The sequence below is a fragment of the Microcaecilia unicolor genome, chromosome 11 (assembly GCF_901765095.1).
Source record: "Microcaecilia unicolor chromosome 11, aMicUni1.1, whole genome shotgun sequence".
Lineage (NCBI taxonomy): Eukaryota > Metazoa > Chordata > Amphibia > Gymnophiona > Siphonopidae > Microcaecilia > Microcaecilia unicolor.
Genome location: NC_044041.1, coordinates 167,415,014 through 167,436,999, shown reverse-complemented (window position 1 = coordinate 167,436,999; position 21,986 = coordinate 167,415,014). Strand labels below are relative to the sequence as shown.

Sequence of the window (21,986 nt, the reverse complement as noted above, 5' to 3'; positions counted from 1 at the left end):
TGGATTTCCATAATTTCATAACGGCCATACGAGGACATTTTAAAAGTGTTAAACAATAATAATTTCCCTAGAAATGAAAGAAAAAAAAATAAACTCCCAAAATCTTATGTTTGCAAGGCTCTGCGCCTCTCTTTCCACCCCACCACAATTAGACCTCCCCCAGTCTGCCCCTCGCCACGCCTCACTGAGCACCTGTGATGCTCAGCCTCGACTCTCTGCAGCGATTGGCCGAAGGGCCCGTTAAATTGTTCCTGACCGCTCTCCGATTGGTGCAAAGCTGTAAACCTTGAGTGAAAAGCCGAAGAGTGGGGGAAAGAGTAAAAGTGCAGAAAGAGTTCTTTAGGGACAGTGTCTGGTCTTGAGAGCCGGCTCTACTTTACTTGCAGGCATTGTGCAAACTCTGGACCGCTTTTCTCCGTCGGAACGGATTCTTACCATCTATCCTGGGCGGAAATGTTTGCCAACTGGTCTCTTTCGCTTGGCTTGCTGCTGTGCTGGACACTGGTCCCCCTCTCGCTGCAAAGAAAGAGGGGTGCGGAAGGAAGCCTGCTGGGCTCCAGCCCCCAGGCTGCCCACCGGTCCTCGGGGGACCCCGGCGGCACAAGAGCCGGTCCGAGATCACGGGCTGCCATTGAGACTAAAGCAAAACCTTTTGGCCACAAGGCAGCGAAAGCTTTCAAGGAAGCGAGGTAAGATGTGTAACCGGCTACTTTCCGATCCTGCTTTCCTTTGTACGTGTATGTTGCAGCAGGCTGTGTTTGTGTGTGTACCCCCAGCTCCCGTTTCCAGGTGGGCCACAGGTTTGAGGAGTTTTGTATAGTAGTAGCGGGGAATCAGTGCCAAATGCTCTTTCAAAATTCAATATTTTGCTTAGTTTTGCAGACCAGATAGCCCGGTGGTCCTGATTAGGCTTATACAGCGCTAAACACCTGCGCCTACTCCAGCTGTTGACGAGTAGGGTGTTTTTTGTGTTTGGACTTCAAAGAAAAGAATTGTAATGAAGAAATGAATATTGAGCGTTTTTATTAACCTTAATATCTAATGCACAAAAGTGTGCTGATTGCCATGCAAATAAATAGGCTTGCTATTTGATAAAGAGTGAAAACTCTTGATTCGTTCTTGGCAACTTCCAATTTATCCCTCTGATTTTGACATTTTGTTTCCATCTTTCACACGTTCATAGTAACTTTTTTTTTTTTTTTTTTTAATTATTTCAAACACAATAAAAGTAGGAAAGAATTGCACAAAAGGGGTTGAGAAGAGACAAGTCCAGAGCTACTTTCGCAGGGCCCCCATTAACCGCAGGTTGGGCTAGCTCACCATCGGCAGGCCAGGATTAGTTAGCCTAGTTAGGAGGTGAAGGGGTCTATTCAATTGGGCCATTTAAAAGGTAATAGGAATTTCTGTGGGCCTTCTGAGGGGGATGGGGTGAAGAGTGGGTTGAACTTGTGGCGGGTTATAAATGGTAGCCCCCTCTTAGTATCAGGGAGTTCTTAGCCTCCTCTTGCTCACTTTTTTTTATTTTTTTTATTTGCTAGACGTGGGTTCGTATTGTGTTCAGGCTGATTATTTTGGAGGTATTGGGCTTCGGTTGTTGCAGTGGGTGACACCCGAGCTACAGGGGTTGTGGCTCATGATGGGGAATGAGCCATAACGGAAGGCAATGACAAGACTGGATGACTTGGGTCTGGTCGTAAGACCTGCTTAATGGGCATGGAGGTCCATGCTTGTATCGGGGCTCTTTCTGACAAAGCAGAGCTAAAAGGGGGAGATCGGCAGTGATGGCCTGAAAGTGGACTTGCTGCTCCGCTGACAAGGTGAGCAGCGTAAGGAGTTGAGTATGTCCGAAAATGTTAAACTATGGCTCGGGGGGGTGGTGTTAATGAACAAAGCTGCGGCCTACTGTTTAATTCCAGAATTGTGTTATGGAGTTATTTGCAATAACATGGGTATGGTGCCAAATGTGTGTTAAGGGTATTGGTAGGTGGAGAGGAGGGTAAAGTGGTGAGTTAATCCCTGCTCCTAAATTGATATCTATGTATTTGTTGAATGGAATAAAATAAGGTGATATTTTCTTTTCTTTCCATTGATTACCTTTAAAAGTGGACTAACATGGCTACCACATCTCAACTATTGAATGGGATGAAACTTGTATGTGGAAAACCAGTGTGGTGTGTTTTTTTTTTTTTTTACTAGCAAAAAAGGTGCTGGTACTCAAATGCTAAGGCCACCCTTCAGGGGTGAGTGAGGTGATCACTGATGGACCCATCCAGGCCCCCTGCAACCTGTCACAGAATCTATGACCAGGCAGAGTTGGTGTGTAGAGCCTGAGTTCTTTCATTAAAACTTGGGGTCCATGGGTCAATTTTAGCAGACAGTGGAAAAGGTGCTGGTACTCAGTACCCCCTCAAAAAAAGCCCTGAAAACAACAACCAATAAAAAGACCCATCAAGTTAAAAAAATGAGCTAAATTGGACCAGGGATTCCAGAGAAATAAGATCTCCCCCCCCCCCCCCCCCCATGCTGCCATTCTATGGGAAAAGTTCAGCGTCTGTAGCATAAAAACTTACATAGCAGTTACAGACTTTCTCGTTTCAAATGACCTCTCCCTGTCCTGTAGTCTACCAGTCCCACAAACTGTATCCACTCCATAAAACAGCTCCTTGTAAGTCTCACCACCATGCAAACTGCACATACCATGCAAAAATGTCCCCTCCCCCACACACTCACATAGGTATATTAGCATCATTGATAAACATTTAAGAGGCCCACACAGATGCGTGCATATCCAGAGAGGTTGGAAAGAATCCCATGAGCCATGCTCTGCACATATTCAGTTTTGTGCACACTAATCCCCTAATTCTATGTTACCAAAAAATTTGGGTGCACATGCTAATTGGTACCAAATTAACTTAAGCAATAATTGGCACTAAGATTTTATTGGAATTTATGCATGTAAACTTAGGTGCAGGATCCGCACCTAAATTTTACGTGCAAGTAAAAAAAAAAAAAAAAGGCGCGGTAGACCGCGGAAGTCCTAGCATTTATGTGCATTGTAGAATAACGGGGAGATACACCCAATTTAGGTGCATACATTTGAACCTCATTTCAGTTGGTGCAAATGACCGTTCCAAATGTGAGGTGCAATTCTATAAACTACACTTAACTTTAAGCACGGCTTATAGAACAGCAATTTTTTTTTTCAGCACCATATATAGAATTCACCCCTAAATCTTTTAACGGTGTGCTAATGAACTGAATTGCACACTGGTGAAAAAACATCCCTACTTGCTGTTGACTCTTGATGGAGTGGTCACACATAGTGCTTCTTGTTTTATAGTTTAATTGATTATTTAAAATTTTGATCTACCGCTAAAGGGGGGGAGGGGGGGGGAAGCGGTGCAAAGAAAAGCTACAAGAATGGCATGGTATTTGTGTTACAAGACGTATGAGGAGAGACTTGCTGACCTGAACATGTATACCCTGGAGGAAAGGAGAAACGGGTGAGTATGATACAGACGTTCAAATATTTGAAAGGTATTAATCCTCATATGAACCTTTTCCGGAGATGGGAAGGCGGTAGAACTATAGGACATGAATTGAGGTTGAAGGGGGGGCAGACTCGGGACTGTCAGGAAGTAGTTTTTCATGGAGAGGTGGTGGATACATGAAATGCCCTCCCGCAGGAGGTGGTGGGGATGAAAATGGTAATGGAATTCAGACATGCGTGGGATAAACACAAAGGAATCCTGTTTATAAGGAATGGTTCCATGGAATCTTAGCGGAGATTGGGTGGTGATGCCAATAATTGGGAAACAAAACAGGAGCTGGGCAGACTTCTATGGTCTATGCCCTGATCGTGACTGAATAGATGGGGATGGGCTTCAACGTTAGCTTCAGAACTTGGTACAAGAACAGTACTGGGCAGACTTCTACGGTTTGTGCCCTGAGAATAGAAAGGACAAATCAAACTCTGGTATACATCACATGTGATAATTTTGTTGGGCAGACTGGATGGACCGTTCAGGTCTTTATGTGCCGTCATTTACTATGTTACTATGTAATTCAACACAGTAAAAGGAAGCTCAGTGATCAACCCCCGAGTTTCTGGTATGATTAACTTTGGGGCCCTTTTACTAAGCCATGGCAAAAAGTGGCCTGCAGTAGTGTGAGCGTGTTTTTTGGCACACTCGAGGGCATTTTTTACTGTGGCTGAGGGGTGTAGCTATGCAGGGGCATGGCCCCCCCCCCCCGCCCTGCCGCCGCATCAGGTACCTTGTTTGCTGGCAGGGGTCTGCCAGCTGGAGTCTTCTTCAGAGCCGGTCGACTCCGGCGCCTTCGTTGTGGGATCATCTGTTTGACTCCTTACGTCCTGCACAGAGCTACATGCACGGTGCAGGACGTAAGGCGTCAGAAACAGATGATCTCGCAACAAAGGCGCTGGAGTCGACCAGCGCTGAAGAAGACTCCAGCTGGCAGACCCCTGCCAGCAAACAAGGTACCTGATGCCGGGGGGAGGGCTTGCGGTTGCGGCAGGGGTCGGCGGCTAACAGTGCCCCCCCCACCTCGGGGTCTGGCTACGCCCCTGGCTGAGAGTCCTTTTTCGATGGGCCAGTAAATGGCCATGCACTAAAAAGTAGCATTCTGCTATTTACTGGCTGAGCCCTTACTGCCACCCATTGACCTAGTGGTAAGGGCTCGCGTGCTATTCACATGGTAATGTGGCATGCGCCAGTGTGCCCGCACTGCTGATTGCCACTGAGAATGCCACCATAGTAGAAAGTGTGCCAACTTCAGAATTACTGCCAGGCACCTTGGGAGAGTAAGGATTTACTCTTTCAGAAGGTTACTTCTGTTGCAGAGAGGCAAGACAGAAGTAATACAGCTTGTTACCCCAGCAGTAGCACCGATTTGGCACACGCTGTCCCACGTTAGCCCTACCACAGCTTAGTAAAAGGACCTCCTTTTATTTATTTTTTGTGACATTTATATCCCACACTTATCCCAAACTTCAATGTGGCTTACAATAAACAGTATAGGATACATAACAATGCATAAGAAAGTAATTTGTTGTAAGAATCCAATTTTACAATACAAGATACACAAACATATATTGGGATAACTATGGATGTTTAGAAAATCTATTATAAATGAGGAATTGTACATGAAGCAAAGAGAAAGTTAATGGTAAATAGAGTAATGACCAATTCAGGTAATAATTGTTTGATATGTGGTCGTTCTTAATGAGGGTTGGCTTGACTAGGAACAGTTTGAGGATTTTGCGGAATCTAGTATTCCTGTATATTTCTTATTTTGGGTGGTAAGGCGTTCCACTATTTTGGTTCCTAGGTAAGTGAAGTCTGTAGAGTGGACTTTTTTTTTTTTTTTTTTTAGATCACGTTTTTCCAATTTGGGAGGTGTAGTCTGAGGTTTTTGTTTTTTTTTTTTTGCCTCGTATGTTTCTTTGTAAGTATTTATTAATGGTACCATATAGTCTGGAGCTATTCCATTTAGGATTTGAAAGATAAAGGTATATAATTTGAAGGTGATTCTCACTTTTGAGAAGTTCATGAATTGGTATGGGAATCTAATAGGGCACGATATTGTCTTAATTTTTTTTTTCTCCATATGGGAGCCTTGCTTACACTCTATTTCCCGTAGAGCTTGAAATCATGTTTGAATAGATTCCAGGATGCAGGGGGGAGGGATTCAGTTGTGCATATCCGTGTGGGGGGGGGGGGGGGGGTTCATATGGGAAGGGTTTGTTTATTTATAGTTTAAGTTCACTGGGTTGGACTAAGGGTTCAGGTTCCTAACCTCTTGGGTAGTGGGAGGTTTTTCTTTAACATATGGGTATCTGGTCTGAGCAGCTGCATTAAGGGAGGAGGGTGGTGGTGGTTTATTTTTGTACTGACATTATCGCACCTGTCTACTGCATTTGCTTCAGTTCTGTGCTACTGTTCTGTTCAGTTTGTCTTATCGAATAAAAAGAGATCTTAAACTAAGAGGAAAAGGAACGCCATTATTAACAGGATAGCAAAACAGTCACACAGGGAGGAGACAAACTTTGGGAGGGGTCCATGCAGTGTCAAACATCATGGTAAGAGAACACACAGCTACAGGTATAAGGAATTGTGCATTATCCTTCACAGAGAGACTGTGCTGCAAGACCAAAGGCTAATTGGGGGAAAAAATGGGATTTGAGAATTTTTTTTTTTAATTTTGAAAAAAGATTCTTGCTTTTATTGATGGTGGAAGGTCATTCCAAGGTTTGGGCACAAGAAAAATGAGGCATGTGTAGATTCATAGTGAGCTATACAGGGTGAAGGAAGAATCAAATGGTTGGCATCCAGAGATCAGTGTACGGATTAACCAAAGATGAGGGTGAACCGAGATGAAAGAGCTTTTTGAGCAAGATGGCGTTTTGAAGGTTGATCAGTAATAGAAAGGGAGTGACACGATTGTACCTCCAAGCTCCATATAACGGCCGTGCTGCTGAATTCTGAAGACTTTGTAGTCTTCACAATAAGGATTTGGGTAAGCTGCAGTAGACCACATTACAGTAATCAAGGCATGATGTCAGAAAGGCATGGGCTAGTACTCATTTCCTTTTTCTATTTGGCACCTTAAGATCTGATAAATTGCCCTCACCCTCGGATGTTCTTCTTTCATGCACAGAAAGTCATCCCTTTATCATATCACATCATGGGGAGTTCTCAGCCCAAATGCATGACCCTGTTCTTATTTTATTCATTTTTTTTAAGCTATCGAATTCCATGCAATTCATCAAGCTCTTCTAGATCCCTCCTGGTGCTACCCACACCTTCAAGGATCTCTACCCTCCTGCAGGTTTCAGTATCATTCACAAAGATACAAATGTTTCCTGACAGCCCTTCTGCGATATCACTTAGACTGAGGTTGAAAAGAACCAGACTAACCCTTGTGGCACAACACACTGACTACATCCCTGTCCTCGGACTGAAATGCAAGTACGCCACATCTCAACTCTCCAATCCAGCTTATGGTTACCCACTCAAAAACTGGTTAGATTGACTGATTGACTGAGAAGGCCTACCTCTGGTAAAACCATAGTGTTTCTATTTGCTTACCACAGAGGTCAGACTAACTGGCTTATGGTTCCTCTCCACAAAAGCGGAATAAAGAGGTTGGGAACTATATCATCCTGACTCTAGTCCTCCGGGACCACTCCTGGCTGCAAAGAATCATTGAAAAGGTCAGACAGCAGAGCTGCCAGAACTTCCTAAGTACCTTCAGTACCCTTGGATGCATCCCATCTGGCCCCATTGCTTTGTTTCTTATGAAAACAGTTGTCTGAAAATTGTCCACGGTCTACCTACCTTACTTCCATACCTATAGGGTGTGTTTTCAGTGATCCTACTTGATGGATCATTTCTGAACACAGAACAGAAATACTTAAGCAATTCTACTTTCTCATGAGTCCCTGCATATTCTTCTCCTTCACTACTGTGGTACTTCCTACTGTCACCAGCATACCTTTAAAAAAAAAAAAAAGCCTTGTCCCCCTGTTTTTACTGTTACTATTTTTTAAATTACATTTAACTTCACTTTCCTGACTAATTTTCTAGCTTCTCTTTAAAATTTCCAGATATTGTTGCTTGTCACTGTCTGTCTGTTCTCTCTTGTAGTTCATAAAGGCTAATTTCATTTTCCTTATTTTCAGCTACTTCCTTTGAAAACCAGAGCAACCTCTTAAAAAAAAAAAAAAAAAAAAAAAAAATTTAGGTATGTTTCAGTCAGGGGTGTAGCCAGACCTCGGGGGGGAACGGGACACATTTTGGTCTGCCGTGCCCTGCCCTGCCACCTTGCCACTGCAATTTAATACCTTGGCTGGCAGGGGTCCCCCAACCCCCTGCTAGCTAAAGCCTTCATCCAGCACCGGTCTTGGCGCCACCACTTTGCCTGCCCTGCTCGCTCTTTCCCTCGCATCCTGCATGCTCAGTTTCACTAAAAGGAGCGTACGGGATGTGAGGGGAAGAGCGGGCAGGCAACAGGGTGGCGCAGAGATCAGCGCTGGATGAAGGCTTCAGCTGGCGGGGGTTGGGGACCCCCACCAGGTGCCTAGAAGAGATTTTGGGGGCCCCAGGTAGCTATGCCACTGGTTTCACTCGTGTCCAAGTTACAAAAAGTTGCTTTAATTGAGCAGCAGACCACTGGAGGGATTTAAGGCATGACCCCCTCAGGAATCCCCTAGTGGTTGATGCAGGGGCGTAGCTGTGAGGCCACAGGGCCTGGGCCCCCGTAGATTTGGCCCTGGACCCCCCCCCCTGCCAATGACCCGCCGTCACCTACCATTGCTGGCGGGGGACCCCAACGCCCGCCAGCCGAGGTCCTCTTCTTCCTTTGTTGTACGTGCAGGACGTCAGACTAACAAACAGGAAGAAGAGGACCTCGGCTGGCGGGGGTTGGGGTCCCCCGCCAGCAAAGGTAGGTGGGGGGTTGAGGGTCGTGGGGGGGGGGGGGGAATGGTGGCGGCGCCGGGGAGGGGCTAAAATGTGCCCCCTTGCATCGGCTTCTGGACCCCCCTCCCGCCGAAGTCTGGCTACACCCCTGGGTTGATGTCCTCCTGCCAATCCTCTGAAAGTAAAACTGTAAAGGAAAACCAGGTGGTATAGCCATTCTGAACAAAGCAATAAGTTAACTCAGAGGAGTAGCTTAGTGAATAAGTGCAATGGACTGTGGGACAAGGGACTCGGATCAAATCCCACTTTGATTTTCTTTACGTAATTCTGAGCCTTCCAGAAACAGAAATACGTACTATACCTAAAATTTGTGACACCTGCAGCATTCAGGCAGAGTGTGTATTTTTCAGGTCATGGAGGGATCACATTTACAGAAAGTTTTATAGTGAGTTTAAACCCGTGCCCCTGTGGTTACAGTCCACTTCACTAACCACTGGACTCCTCAGTTCTGCAGGGTTGCCCGTGTGGCTATATTTTTGAAAATGCCACAGTCGATTGTGTCCCTGGTTTTTCATCATTCAAAAGTTGGATGTTTTACTGTTTTTAGTGCAAAACATCCATCTTGCGTGTCCCTGTTTTTTCAAAAGTCGGATGGTTTCCAATGTGCAAAACGTCCATCTCGCATGGCCCTGGTTTTCTTCTCGTTCAAAAGTCGGACGGTTTCCTGTTTGTTTATGACTGTGAGATGGCCATATTTTTGGGTTCTTATGAACATGACTTTTTTTTTTAGGTTTTTGGAATGCCCACGGTCTGCCCATGCCATGCCCCTTTTTTTTTTGTAACAAGCATGAGAATTTATGTGCACCACTTTGCAGGATATGCCTAGCAAGTTGTGCACATTTTTATTAGTGCCGACTTGTTAAGTGGCAAATATGGCACTGATTGGCATGTTTAATTCAACGGGGCTCATTTTCAAAGTACTTAGATTTACAAAGATCCATAAATATGCCACAAAGGGTCTGTGTTCTTCAAAGCCTTTTGTGAAAATATAGTGAGAAATGTGATCTTGCTGACCTGGGCATCCCAGTTCCAGTGTTCAGCCACTATGCAAAATTGAGTTAGAGTATCTTATCTCCTTTTAGGGCTTGATTCTTTACATGGCACACAAAGAAGGCACTGACATGATCATGCTAAGCTAGATTTCTGTAAAGGGCGCTCTGTGCAGAATGACTTACAGAATACTAGCTTAGGTGCAAAATGCACGCTAACTTTGAGCTTGAGCATTTACGCCTGCCAAAGACTGATGTAAATGCTGGTTCCCAACTGATATAAAACAATCCCTTACCCACCGGTAAGTTTTTTTTTTTTTTTTTTTTTTTTTTTTTTTTTTTTTTTCTCCCCTGACACAGCTCTGCAAGAACCAGGGATCAAATAGTCCCCAAATTATACAAAATAGTGAAAAGTGGAGAAACCCTCAAATGAAATGACTCGCCCATGCGATGGTCTTGTTTCATAAGTTGTAACTCTTGAGTGGCTTTTTAAAAATCTTTCATAGTGTGAGCTTAATTAACGTGCTCAATTGTGCACTTCACACATTATAAACTAATCCACTGAGTCCAATTATAAATGTAAATGCACTTATCTGCCGTCAAATCTTCTGCAACAAGATTGTGGCAGATTTCATTAAAAACTCTTGGTGACTTCTTTAGGGACTTGGGTGAGCATCATGCCTCCACTATCCTCCCAGAGAAAGTTGCCAAGAGGTTAGCGCGGGAGCCTTTACTGCCACCTCAATGGCTAGGTTGAGACCTGAAGATAAGTAAAATTTGGGGTCTTTTCTGCTTCTTGGTCTGCTTCCAATATTAAATTATTAAATAAAAAATTAAATGGAGAGAGAGAAACAAGCAAGCATATCTGGGGTTTTTTTTTTTTTTTTTTTTTTTTGCCAATGAAGTCGTCAGTTCAGAGAGTCTGTTCAAAGTTGAAAGAGATCAGTCTGCTGACGAACAGAGGCATTTTCTCGCACTAAGAATTCTCGTCTAAAATCTTTTTTTAAATCTCCATAAAAGTTTAAAGTCTTTTGTGGAGCCACTTTGTAGAAGATTGCAGTTAAAATAGTTGTATGAAAAATTGTACTTGTACAGTCATACAGTAATTCATTGTGAAAAACCACTTTGGATTTTGATAAATTTGCATTTGGAGTAGGAGGAGTTCTACTATTTTGAATGTAGGAGCCGCCAACATTTTTAGCAGACTGGTCCCCCTGACATCCCAGGAAAGCAATAGGGCACCCTAGGGGGCACTGCAGTGGACTTCATAAAATGCACCCAGGTACACATCTCACCATTGCTCCCTTGTCTGCTAAACACCTCCAAAACCCACTACCCTGAACTGTACACCATTACCATAGCTCTTGCGGGTGAAGGGGGCACCTATATGTGGGTACAGTGGGTTTCTGGTGAGTTTTGGGGGGCTCACAGTTTCCTCTACAAGTTGAGTATAACATCCAAGGTTGGCATAGAGGCTGGCAATGTGTTTTTAATCACATTTTTGGGGGGTGGGAGGGAGTTAGTGACCACTGGGGGCATCCCTGATTTCCCTCCAGTGGTCATCTGGTCATTTAGAGCACCTTTTTGTGCCTTATTCATTATAAAAACAGGTCTAGCTCAAAACAGTGTTAGTCTTGGGACGGTTTTGTTCTGTTCCATTATGGATGGAAAAAGTCCAAGTGTTAGGAACGCCCAAATCCCACCGTTAACACATCCCTGACGTGCCCCCTTGTGATTTGAACGCACTTCTGACAGACTTCATAGAAAAACATCTAAAAATTGTTTTGAAAAACGTCCAAAAAGTGGCGTAAGTCTGCATTTGGACATTTTTTTTTTCTTTTGAAAATTAGCCCAAAAGTGTGGTAATACTTTAATGCCTTGGCTTTTCAGTTGGATAGTTCCAAGCGAACGTTTAGTTAAAGGGGGGGGGGCACACAAGGTGGTTTTTTATTTTTTTTTTTTTTTGTGTGCTTTAACTAATTGGGTTTTTTGTTTGTTTTTATGGAGTGAATTTGGACAGACTGTAAACCTTAGGCTGGAATTCCTCTGTGGGTGATGTCTCCAAATGGGTTTGTTTTGCACATACCAAGACAAGAATAGCTCTCGCTCATAAACCAAATTTACTGCTGGTGCTTTCCTTAATCCTTGTATTGTGCCAAAGGGAAGTTCTTCTGGAGCTCATAATATCTAGGCAACCTAACCAGGTGTGCTTTGGAAGTTTCTGTATGCTGCCTGATTTTCTTGGTTTTTGTATCCTACGCTGGAGAAAGAGAGCGCTTATCAATAGTCACTTGCTACTGCTTGAATTACATTCTTGTGACTTTTTTTTGTTTCTTTCATGCTTTTGATCAGTCCCATGTAATCACATTTTCCTTCTCCGTTTATTGTTAGAGCCCTGATACAGTGTTGCTGTACACCACCTTGGGTGAATTTCTTCAAAAAGGCGGTAAATAAATTTAAATGAAAAAAGTGTTTCCAGTGCATAAGCCATGCTACTTTATTGTATAGGATAGGCCTTCTTGCATCAGGGCACCACATCCAGCAACAAGCTGTGTAACTGTTTCTACCTGTGCTACAGAACTTGCATTTTGTCTTATATTGTCTTTAGTTGTACATACTGGTGCTACACCTTTCGCTCATCTTGAGGTTTAATTCCTATGTCAGGTTTGATCTATGTGTGCTCGATGATAGTGGAGTACCCTAAAGGTTAGAGCAGTAGACTGACAACCAGGAAAGCCCAGATCAGATTCCATTCTAGCTCCTTGCGACCTTTTGAGCAAGTCACTTTCATTGTCAGGTTGGAACTCCATGCCCTCAGTAAAACTTCAGCTGTGTGCCCCTTCCACCCTGCACCCAGCATCTAATATCCTCTACCACCAGTGAAAGCCACACGCCAAAGCCCCAAGTCCCCAGACCTACCTGAATGATTCAAGTAGGTCCAGGGACTCGGGGCATTCCTTAATTTGTGGAGGGGGCTTTGGTGTTGGTAGGGCAGCAGCGATCCCCCATTTGCTGCTTCCCGTGCTGGCTCTGCAGTTGGTAGAAGGACATTAGGGAGAGATGCAAAAAATCCTTCCAGTTCAACCAGAGACATATAGTAGTGCTGACATTTATTTTATTAATGAGTTTTTATAAGTAAATATGCAAGCAAACTCAACATGGACCAGTGTTTTGGCACAGAGCATCTGCCTCGGGAGTCATGTATCTACATTTAAGCATATAAAGGGGCCTTAAGGGCCTACACATGTCCAGTGTGTGCCAAATCAGCATTACCGCCCGGCTTCTGCGTGCCCCGGGTGGTAATTCTGAACTTGGCACGTGCCGAAAACATACGGTAGAAAATAGCTTACCCAGCGGGCATTCTGCATGCATACTTCCTGGGTAACGTGTGAGACCTTACACTAATGGGTGGCGGTATGGTCTCACGCTGAAAATAGACACGCACTGGCTTTTTTTTGTCCATTTTCGGGGCCCCTTAAAGCCCTTTTTCTAGGATGTGGCAAAAACTGACCAGTAGTGCACCCGAAAGACGGCTCGCACTGCTGCAGGCCAGTTTTTGCTGTGGCTTAGTAAATGGCCCCCAAAGTGAATGTAAATAAGTAACATACCAGCCAACCATGAAAAATATATAAAATATACTAAAGTAAAAACAATACATGGAACATCTTAAATGCCTTTTAGATTGTGTATATTCTTTTACATATATACATAGTTTTTTTTGACATTCATTTTGTATGTTTAAATATACATGACTCCTGAGGCAGGCACTCTGCACTGAAACACAGGTCCGTGTTGTCTGCTTGCATTTTTACTGATATTAATCAGTTTAAAAAATTTCAGCACTATTTGTGACATTTATATCCCACGTTATCTTGAGTTCATCATGGATTACAATATAGATTGGATGATTGTAGAATTAAGTTACATTGGATTGAATAACAAGGAGTAACAGATTAATAGAAGGGGTATAACAATGTACAATTTGATAAAAACATAATACAAGCAGAAGATAAGGTTGTCGACCAGTTAATTAGATCCAAAAACTTAGACTAATGTGAAAAAATTTGTAAAGAGATGTGTGTTTAACTTTCGAAATTGCATATAATTAGAATGGAATCTAACAAATTTAGGGAGAGCGTTCCGATCTAGGAGAAATCTGAGGAAAGTACTAATTTGTAGCAGACATTTTTAAAGTTCGGCAGGTAGAATCTGAGAATTTTTGGCTCCAAGGAAGGCATTAGGTGAAGGTAGTTCAATTATATGGTGCATATAATCTGGAGCTAGTCCGTATATAATTTGAAAGAAAGATAATGATATCTTAAATGGAACCCTAGCTTTAATAGAGAGCTAATACAATCTAATTAGAAGAGAGGAACCTTATAAATTAAATCAGGTGGCTGTATTTTGAGCAGTTTGAATTTTTTTTTTTTTAGGACCCGCTCCTTGCTACCTGAATAAAAAGCATTACAGTAATTCAGCTGGGAGAACTAAGGATTGAACAAACATAGTATGACAGTCCATCCAGTCTGCCCAACAAGATACTCATTTTACAACAAGGAGTCTGAGGATAGATACTAGATGGAAAGTAAGGCCTGATGTGTTTAAGCTTCCAGAAGGTCAAGAATGATTTGGCGATGACCTTGTTTGCGTGTTGATCAATAGTTACACCTAGAATCTTTAGCTTGGATTCGATGGGATAGGATATTTGATTAATAGTAAATGAATTGAAAGGAGTAGGATCAAATAGACTGGTAATGACTAGGAACTTGGTTTTATTTCTGTTAAGTTTTTAAGATTGAACTCAGATGCCCAAGATTCCATAAGGTCATCCAGATTTGATGTAAATCAAAATTTGAGTTGCATTTACTAAACGGCAAGTAATGACTTCACTTGCATGTATGAAGGTATTAAATCCTGGATATTCATTCCTGCTAACCAAAGGTGATTTTACATTTAAAAGAATGGGGGAGAGGGAGCGTTGGGGCACCCTGCAATCAGAGGACCATGGAGGCGAGAGAAAATCAGCCATCTTTACTTGGTAAGATCTGAACTTAAGGAAATGATGAAACCAGTGAGTGAATACCTCTGGTTGGATTGGAAGGCTTTTCATCCATCCCTACTTTTTTTGCTGCTTGGATATTACATATAGGGTTGCGTTTTTTTTTTTGCTGTGCATTTGAGGACATTAGGTAGACAGGGGAAGTGAGGAAAATAGCAAAACATGGGAAAATCTCTTTTTGGTAGTCACTGCAGGAACAGAACTGTCCACACTAGCTTGGACAAAAAAGATAGAGGGGAAGTGTGAGGTATTGGCTATGTGGGATTTCTTTTTAGGTTTTGTTGAACTCTGAGAACCTAGTCCACCTCTGTGCCATCTGTGTGTGGCTGATTCATCTTGTTCATTGACAAAGACCCACTCAGCTCTGAGGCTTCAAACAGAAAATCACAAAAACTATGTGGAGCCTGGGAGGCCAGATGTTTCAGCATTTACCACCCTTTCCATCATTACAGAGTTTGTGGTTAGTCATGGGAGAGGGCAGTGTGCTGGAGGGAGTAAAGATCTTGCATATTTATTTTTGTAACTTAATTTCAGCACTTGATATACTGCAAGTGATCCCCGAGGTGACTATGCATTTTACAATTTCTGTTACAGGTACTTTGCACTGTCTCTAATGGGCTCACAAATTAAGTTATGTATTGTACCTGGGGCAATGGAGGGCTAAGTGACTTGCCCAGGGTTACATGGCGTGGCAAAGGGAATTGAACCCCGGGATCTTAACCCACTAATGACCATCATGCAGCAGTGGTAATTGAACTAGATTCCCCAGGACTGCAACCCACGGATGGTATATGAAGACTTGTCCTGAATTAAGAGACCTTGTAGAGGGAATATAGTGTCATGCCCCTGACCTTATTCAGGAAGCCACTAGTCCTGCAGCATACCATACCTAAGGGGCCCTCTTACTAAGCCGCGTAAGCATCTGTGCATGCCCTACGTGCACCAAAATGGAGTTACCGCCCAGCTACCGCGTGGCTCTTGCAGCAATTTCATTTTTGGCGCGCCAACTGGCATTTGACATGCATAGGTCATTACTGCCTGGTTACAGCATGAGATTTTACTGTTGGGTCAATGACTTGCGGTAAAGTATCGGATCCAAAACGTTCATTTTGCCGCACATCTATTTTCAACAAAGTTTTAAGGCATTTATTCCAGGTGTGCTGAAAAATGATTCTGTGCGCACCTGAAACGTGCATCTACCGCAGGCCATTTTGCAGCGCACCTGAGAGTCTTGTGAATCTTTACTTCCTGGTTGCTGCACTTCCTTTTTACAGCTGTAGATGGGGTGCTGAGAGATTAATTAGGATTTATCACCTTTTTGAAAGAATTCACTTGAGGTGGTGTACAGTAAGAATATATCAAACATAAGCAATAGACAATTTACAGCAGTAAAAGTCTTCAAATACAAAGAATGTCATAGATGGACATTTTCTTTTTTTAATTACTTTATTGAATTTAACATTATATCCAAGCAATTTCACTTGTACAGAAAACTGATTTAAAAAACAATATAACTATTCATTCCTTATAGGAAATTAAGCAAACACACAAGTCCACAAATAATGAGGACCAAGACTTGATGAGAGGAGTTAAACAAAAATAAGAGACGCTTTAGGCATTGACAAACTCCAGGTGCTTGGGCAAGGTAATGAAGTGCTCAACTCAATCTCCTGACACCCATTTGGTTGCCAAAAAGGTTGAAAGGTGAGAAGGTTCAAAGAGAGAATATTTAATAGCTTTGTGTCTGATACATTTGCATGGATAGCTTAGGAAAGAGGTTCCCCCCACGACCACCTGGTTTCAGTAACAAAAACTGCTTGTGTGAGATGACCTCACTTCCTGGCTAGGGATATTTAAGAAAGTGCTCTACACTCTTCCAGTGCTTTTGCAACAGACTGAGTTGTGCTCCTCCAGTATTCATTGCCTGGCCAGTTCCTGTTCCTGCTTCCAGCACTGCTTGTTCTTGTCGCCAGCCTTTCTGTTCTACTCCTGGCCTTGACTGTGTCAGGCCAGCCCCCAAGGGCTCTTTTTTTTTTTTTTTTTTTTTTTTTTTCCAGAGCCATCCTATGGGCCATTCCAGTCTTCCAGCTAGGCTCTGCCTAGTCTTGCACTCCAACCAGTCCAAGTCAGGTTCTGCCTTCTCCAGCATCTGGACTCTGCTAGGCGGTCTTGTCGGTAGCTGTTGATGAGGGCCTTTGCGGTGTTTACACCACACAGGTACAGCCAACCTCATCACAACCCAAGGGTTCACCTTCCCCAACCATGACATACAGCACCTTGAGCTAGGTTTTAAAGCCAAGAATTCTCTTCTCTTTTGTGTCTCCTTAGAAAAATCAGATATTCCTATGCATCTCAAGGGCGACATTAGCGACCAGAGTTGTACGCTCAGGAGGGAATTCTATAAATGGTACTCAAATCACCACTGGGTATGATTCTTAAAAGGCATGCGCTCTTTACAGATTTGTACTTGGTGCCGATTCCTGCACCTAACTTTAGGCGCTAGTCTTCTGCTGAAACGATGTAAATTCTGGCACCCAAGTTAGTTATGCTGAGGCCATATTCAGTAACTACACGTTTAACTTTTCAGAATGCCTCTGACATGCCCATGGCCATGCCCCCTCTTAAGATACATGCATAGGTGCCATGCCTATATAGAATAGCGCACAGCCAGATGTGTGCCAATTAACTAACTCAATTGGTGGTTAGCACCAGTTATTAATAAGGGCTTGTTATGCAATTTGCATGCAAATCTAGGTGCTACATTTAGAATCCAGGGGTCAGTGACTTACCTCCAGTAAACTTTTTCCCATGTGTGCATGGTTCTTCAGATGACACGGGCTGCACATACTGCAGCAGGACATGTTTAGCCACTCCTACCCTAGCTGACATTAATCACCTCTCTGACCTCATGTGCAACTTTCTTTAAATCAGTTCCCTTATTTTCTAATTTCTCTTACTCAATCTATATGTTCCATCTTTGCTTATACCCTACGCCAGTGATGGTGAACCTATGGCACAGGTGGAAACAGGAAATGAGGGCGGGACCAGCGCTTGAGAGACAGAAGGGAAGACTGAAGGCGCTTTTCGCTGCCTTAACCCCAACCAGGTACGACTTTTACATTTTTTTTTGGGGGGGGGGGGGGGGGGGCAGGCAGGCAACCTGGTGCAGGTATGACTTTTATTCGGAGGAGGGCTGGAACTTGCTGAGGCGACGGCGCACGTGCCATAGGTTTGCCATCATTTAATGTGGACAAATGCAAGGTGATGCACATTTTTTTTTAAATCATTCCAAAAGTACATAGACTAGGGGACACTCAAGGAAGTTACATGGAAATATTTTTCACTCAAGGCTCTGGAACTCTTTGCCAGAGAATGTGGTAACAGCGGTTAGCGTATCTGGCTTTTAAAAAAAGGTTTGGACAAATTCCTGGAGGAAAAGTCTATAGTATATTGAGAGACATGGGAACCAAGTGCCATTTCATCTGCCATTTGGATGCCCGGTCTTCCTGCAATATTTCACAGTCCGCATGCGTTTTAACTGTGGGTGGTTGCCAAGTTGATGCTGCCGGGATCATGCTTCCACTTAGGGCTTTCTGCCCATTGAGCTAGCAGTAAGATAGGGGAAGAGCATAATAATGAGATTATAGCTACCACCTACCTAATTAGAGATTAGACAGGTTCTGTGAAAATGGAAATGCCATTAATGAGGATTTCAATTCCCTAATATTGATGGATGAATAGCTGCCTCAGGTCAGGCCATGGAAGTAAAGTCTCTAGATTCCATGCGTGACTGCTTCCTGGAGTAGACATATAGGCTGACCTTTATATTAGATCTGTTTCTCAGGGGTGCACAGGGCATGGTACAAACCTGATTTTAACAGCCAATAAATCACACGGGCGCTTTTCAAAGTAGCATGTGAATGGTTGACTTATGCATCTGTTCAGAAATAGGTCTTGATTAGAACCTGGCTGTCATAATTTTGTGGCTTTTTGTTTAAAATAGGATGTACAAACCTTTTTGTCAAGGTGAAGTTACCCTAGGGGAGTCAAAGGGTAAAATGAGATCTCTCCTAAGGGTGCCTCTATCCATGTTGCCTGTAGAGTTTTGAATATTTAAATGTGCCAGAGGTTCAGCGCTGCGTACGCCTTGTAGCGCTATAGAAATGATAAATAGTAGTAGTTCCAATGGTGAAAAAGGTATTGAAGATAGCAAGGGTTCATGCAGTTTTGACTCATGTTCTTGGCTATTACAGCAACTGGCTAACTACTACCACTAATTTCTATAGCGCTACTGGAAGTACGCAGCGCTGTACACTGAACATGTGGAGACAGTCCCTGTAAGGGATAAGGGAATTTACTTAAGGTGGGAATTATAAAACAGACATGGGTAATGAACAAGTGAATATGGGTTAGGAGTTAAAAGCAGCCTCAAAAAGGTGGCTTCTAGCCTAGATATGAAGACGGCTAGGGCTGGAGCTTGACATACTGATTCAGGAAGTGTCTGGAATACACTTCCTGAATCAGTATGTCAAGCTCCAGCTCTAGCCACCTGGGCCTATGGTGCAGCAAGATAAAAGGAACAGAGCCTGGCGTTGACAGTGGAGGAGAAGGGTTACAGATAAGAGACTTGCCCAATGAACGGAGTTCCCGAGGAGGAGGGTTGGGAGAGTTAACAGTGGAGATGTACTGAGGAGCTGCAGAGTGAATGCACTTGTAACATAGCCTTAAGCGTTCTTAGCACTGACATAGCTACGGGGGGCCTGGGCCCCAAATTTCCTCTTGACCCCTTGTTTTGATGGCAGGGGTCCCCAACCCCTGCCAGCTGAAGCCTTGTCCAGCATCGGTCTCTTCCAGACACTGTCTTCTCCCTCACATCCTGCATGCTCCTCTTGGTGAAACTGGGGATGCGGAGACCAACTCTGGCAGGGGTTGGGGATCCCTGCTAGCCAAGGTATTTGCTGAAGCAGTGGGTGGGGAGTGGCAGGGCAGCGAGGCGGGTAGGGGGGGGGCGGGAGACCAAAATGTGCCTCCCCACCTCAGGCTCTGGCCCCCTCCCACCGTGAGGTCTGGCTATGCTCCTGCTTCATAGAGATTTGATAGGGACTTCACATAGGACAGCCATTTTCTCAGATATTCTTAAGCAAGCTCAGATAACAGCAAAGCTGAAAATGGGTGGCTTGGATGCCAGTTGTGCAGTTACAGACCAGTTTCTGAGTTCCTAGTTTTTGCAAAGGCAGCTAATACTAGGTCTCTCCTCAGATACCTGCACCTGGAGGATTGAGAGATGCTGAATCCAGTACAATCTAGGTTTTGTCTAGGGGGTTTTAGCACACAGAACAGATCCTCTTATCCATGGTGAATAATAAGAGGAGACTGACTGAGGATGATCAGGAATCCTGGGCCTCCTAAATTTCTCAGTAGCTTTCGATTCAATAAGCTGAGATCCTTGAGATTTGGCTACAGGAGCTTGGGGTGGGGGGAGGTATAAAGAGATGGTTTGCTTCATTCTTCTCTGGAAGGCAAGTTGTTAAAGACGGGGGAAATATGAAGTGAAATGTTTACCCTGGGGATCTCTCCGGGGGGGGGGGGGTTCCCCCATTTATCCCCAGTTTTCAACATTAACTATGTTTCTGCAAGTGTTAATTGAGTTTTGGAGCAAGCAGCACATTAAAATCCCGAGCTGGCTATTTGTGAGCCCTCTGCATGTGAGGGGTAAAATCTGCCTCATATTTTATTCCTGCAGTTTCAAGATGGGACTGTCTACTAATGAAAACCATCCTCCATTTGGCTGTTTTCTGTTTCTTATTAACGTCCCCAGTATGAGGACAGAGTTCTTGCAAGGAGTTGTCTGTTGAAGAGACATAAATCCTGATCCAGGTGTTGCAGTATGGTGCTACAAATACTAATGTCTGAGGGAGGTAACTGTTCTGCTTGCTTCTTTAAGAAAAGACTGTTGTCTCTTTTTTGTGGAAAAAGAAAAATGTTGCCAGACTGCAATAAGAAACATAGAAATGTGGTGGCAGATAAGGGCCAAATGGCCCATTCAGTCTGCCCTTCCACAGTAACCACTAACTGCTCCTTTTCCTAAGGGATTCCACATGTCTGTCCTGTGCTTTCTTAAATTCCGACAGTCTTCACAACCTTCACCGGGAGGCTGTGCCACCCTTTCCCAAGTCTGTTTCCTCTTAACTTCATCCTATGCCCTCTCATTCCAGAGTCTTCCTTCATTTGAAAAAGGCTCACCTCCTGTACATTAATGCCACTGAGGTATTTAAACGTCTCTATCATATCTCCTTTCTTCCAGCGTATACATATTGAGGTTCATGAACCTATCCCTATATGTTTTGACTGAGACCACTTACCAGTTTGGTAGCTGCCCTCTGGACAAACCATCCTGGTTATATCTTTCCATAAGTGTGGTCTCCAGAATTGCACTCAGTATTCTAAATGGGGCCTCACCAGAGACTTATACAAGGGCATTAACATCTATTTTTTTTTTTTCCTGCTGGTCATCCCTCTCCATACACACCCAAGCGTCCTTTTGGCTTTGTCACCTTTTCTACCTGTTTGGCCACCTTAAGGTCATCAGACACAATCGCCCCCAAGTTACTGCTCTTTTGTACACAGGAGCACTTCACCCCCTATATTGTATTGTGCCCTTGGATGCTTGTAACCCAAGTGCATGACCTTGCATTACTTAGCATTAAATCTTAGTTTCCAATAATTTTGGACCAATCTGGGGAAGTAGAGTGACACAAGCTTCAACACAGGGAGTGTCATGATTTCTTTACTGCACCAGAGATCTGACACGGTGCCGTGTTTCGGTGCTAAGAACCGCCTGCCTCTGGGGTCAAAAATACAATATCTGAAAAAGCTGGCAGGACCATGGGAGGCGCATGAGCGTTCCAAACAGTTGCGCGCAGTGTTAGAGAATAATGGGTCTCTACGCTCACTAGGATGTACAGCAGGTTTCAGCAGGCATAAATCTGGCACAGAAAATGACACTAGCCCTTTATAGAATAGCACTTAGCACCAACTTTCCTGTGACCATTTTTGACTGCAATTATAGAATTCCCCCCAAGGGGGCAGACCTGTAACAGGACACCTCCATTTTAGGTGTCCCAAAGCTGTGCAGGGAGCACCCATTCTATCCTGCTATAGAACAGTAGCATTATTCCAAGTAATGGCATGAATTGTAACACACAATGTGTGGTGTGTGTAACTTATAGTATTTGATAAGATGCATATGTAAGTTGGAGAGACACCCCCCCCCCCCCCCCTTGCAGTTTTTTTCAAGCATATGGGTCATTAGAATGATTCCATTTTGTTTTTGCTGTTATGCAATGAAAATCAGTGGTTGTTATATTGTTATGCTTCATGTTGTATGATGTGTATTTTATTTTAATTTGTATGTACTTTTGTTCCCCACCTAGAATT

At 43.6% G+C, this 21,986-nt stretch overlaps 1 pseudogene; it reads left to right on the top strand.

Annotated features, from left to right (window-relative positions):
* Positions 1–328: 328 nt before the first annotated feature.
* The window catches only part of LOC115481002, a 469,054-nt pseudogene continuing 447,396 nt past the window's right edge, over positions 329–21,986 (top strand).